This window comes from Protopterus annectens, chromosome 2.part2 (assembly GCF_019279795.1).
Source record: "Protopterus annectens isolate FY-2018-M chromosome 2.part2, PAN1.0, whole genome shotgun sequence".
In the NCBI taxonomy this organism is placed as follows: Eukaryota; Metazoa; Chordata; order Ceratodontiformes; family Protopteridae; genus Protopterus; species Protopterus annectens.
Genome location: NC_056730.1, coordinates 359,097,649 through 359,101,239, shown reverse-complemented (window position 1 = coordinate 359,101,239; position 3,591 = coordinate 359,097,649).

The following is a 3,591-nucleotide window of genomic DNA, read 5'->3' as shown; positions in this document are numbered from 1 at the left end:
CTGTTTGACCAGCCTGGAGGTGTGTATGTCTTTTATATATATTGCAGCTTCACCTCCTTTTGCTTTGCTGCCCACAGTTTGGGGTCTGAATGTATGATAGGATGAGTAACCAGGTAAGGCTGGGGTGCTTTCCACAGCTTTGAACCAGGTTTCTGTGAGTGCATAAATGTCAACATGTTCCAGGGTTAAGAATGCTTGCAGTGAGTGCAGTTTCATGTTTAGACTCCTAGTATTTATCAACATGACCTTTAATTATGTTTTGATGAAATTTTTATGTTGGTAGTTTTGACCTCATGGCATTGCCTAAAAAGGCACTATGGGGGAGGCAAGAACCTTTGCCAGGAGCCTGAAGCCCAAGGGATACAGATGCAGGCTGTCTCTGGCAAAACATCAAGGTTTGTCAATCATGTCATCCCAGGCTGTCAGGTACTGGATCCCCATGGAATGACACCAGAAACTAAGCCAATTGTTAAAGTCAATCATTTTCTGGGTGATGGTAGAATGCTGCTTAAGGCTAGGAACATACCTGCCTGGGACACATATTCATATAGTCCAGGGAGGTACATCTCAAGTCATTCATGCCAACATGGACTATGACAGAGTCATAACAGTACCTGTTAAGAGACTTGAGTGGATGGGTGCTATGGAAGATTCTGGCACCTGACAGACAATTAACCATGACTTTCTCCTTATCCAGCCTGGTAAGGGACACATGTGTGTGTCTCACGATGGAATCTCCTATGACTAATATATTGGGTTTATTTTTAGGCCTTACTGGCTGTGAGACACAGGTGTGTGGACTATGTGTGGTGTGGTAGGCAGTGGAGTTTGCATGTGGTTTTGCCTCAGAGGTCTCTTTTGTTTGAGTATGCTTTTGTTGAGGACCTCCACATATCTGGGTGTGTGTTGTGTAGGTGTGGGTGTTGATTTAGGTGTTATGCTTGTGTTGACAGCCTTCTCAGTGCCAGATATACTGGAGAGCAATGACTCCAGGTTCTTGATGTAATTCCATCTCTCAGAAATTGTTTTCCTAGGTGGTAGTAGTAGAGGCTTGTCCATGTACATGAGGCAGTGGCTACATTGTCTCAGGATGCCCATATCAACCAGACTGGCAGGTGAACTCCTAAGCACAAGCAGAAAAATGAAGTAGGAAGAGGTACAGTTTTTTTTCTCTTAGTAGAAAGTGAGGAGACAAAAGATAATTCATGGTTGAGAATCTAAAGGGGTGGGCCTTCACAACTTATCTCACTGTACATATTAGAATGAGCTGATGTAATGGAACTGGGAGGAGTGTCCAATGTCAAATTTATACTAGAGGTGGGCAGCTCAAAGCCACCAAGCTTTAATACCACAACAGCAGCTAGGCAGATGGATGGGATACACAAGATCAGAACAGAGGTAAGGATTGAATTCACTAACTCTAAAAAAAAACAGTTGCACAGTTTAATCTGATATGCAGCAAATGTTTTAGTAAATGAGAAGTTCAGAAAACAGTTGAAAATAAGCACTTATCTTTTCCAGTCTCAAAGCAGAGCAATAGCAGAAGGCCTAACTCACTGCAGCTTTAAGCAAACAAGTACAAACTGGTTTAAACACTGGCTATTTAAGGCAGAGAAACAGGAACCAGCCAAATTAACCAATAAAAAACACAGCCTTGCATTAATAACTGTAGCCTGATCAGTCCAGACTGAATTCCCCCCTACAAAGAAACAGCTATGCATCTCTAGACAAAAGATTTTACTACAAGCTTCAAAGGTCACAAACAGTAATAGATATTCAGCTCTATGCTAGTGTTTTTCAAGTACAGAAACAAGTAAAAAGATGAGAAAACATAAACAAAAAGGAGATGAAGATCAGAACAGAGATAATGATTGAATACACTAAGTCTAAAAACAGTTGCACAGTTTAAACAGATATGCAGCAAATGTTTTAGCTAATCAGAAGTAACTAAATAGAGGTTTTCCAATTGCTCAGCAAGTGTACATCAAACATAGTTATAATTGTATAACTACTGTAGTAATATGAGTATTGTGTCCCAGTGTTATAATCATTAACTTGGAAATTGTGTACAACATAGACCTAGACAACTTGGACATTGTGTATAATATAGTGAAGCAATACAATGTCATGCACTAAATGACTACGCTTTCTGCAGTTACCTGCAGCTGAGAGCTTTTTTAATTGACCATTGGGTTACTACATAATAATCCTCAAATTATTACATATAACTGTGTATCTGTGTTACTTCCTTAACACTGTGCATCCGACTATAGCACTCTGAATCAGATGTAAAATAGAACATTAGGGAAGCTCAACAGGTAAAGCACAACAGCTTTAATGAGAAAAACTGTTTTCAGTGGGTTCCCTATGCAGATCAGCATTTTGTATCTTGTTGCAGGTAGTTCATCTCTTTTTAACATTAGGTCTACTGTTATGTCTCTTGTCAGTTAAAGATGTCCTTTGTTGTTAAAAGGTGTATGAGTTTCAGTGTATATAAGCACCTAAATGGAGTAGGTCATAAATGACTATGCATTTCTAATTTATCTTCAAGTTATTGTTGTTGTGTCTTTTGGCTTTTCCCGGTTAGGGGTCGCCACAGCGGAACTCCAGTCCGCTAATGATTAGCAGTTGATTTTTACATGCCGAGTTGCCAGCCCTGACGCACAACCTTCAACGAAGGTACGCCCACTCATGCATGTCTCCACGCAGAAGACGCTCTAGCTGAGAATTGAACTGGACAGCGTCTTACTGTGAGGCGACAACGCTAAGTATAGGCGGCTAAAACTTGTTGTGTAATGGTATTTGATGAGCAATGTGTTGCTTGCTATTCACGTGCTTATCACACAATTAACGTATGTGTGTTACCATAAATTAAATTGTGGTTGTGTAAATTTGCAAACATATGGATGCATGATATATACATATATGCATATATATACATATATATATATATATATATATATATATTTATATATATATATATATATATATATATATATATATATATATCTATATATATATATATATATTTATATATATATATATATATATATATATATATATATATATATACTCTATATAAATCTGCAAGAAAAGCCCACCCAAGCGATACCATAAACTTCCTGTAATGAAAGCCCATGGGATATATGCAATTAACCCCTTATAGACATCAATTGTTTCAGATACATGGCTTTTGAATGCCCATGAGGTTTACTTTTTAAATCTTTATGAATACGTTCAGGTCAATGAAACAAACAGGACTAGCTATGAACATACATATTTCAGCTATTTTACTAAACATGTTAGCACAACAAAAGAGAATTATTTGATAAATAATTTAGGAACACAGGGTTGTTAAACCCTGCCTATGCTCATAAATATTTGGATGCCTGCAAAATATCCCAACTAATAAACAAACCAAAGGGTAAAAAAAACATACAGACAAACCACACAGTATAAACCAGAAAAAAACCCTAGCCAAGCCAAAGTTTTCACTGTGTGATATCTTAAACCTGCTGTAATGGAGGCCCATGGGATTTATACAAATGACCCCTTAAGGGCATAATTTTTTTCAGCTACAAGGGTGTGCTG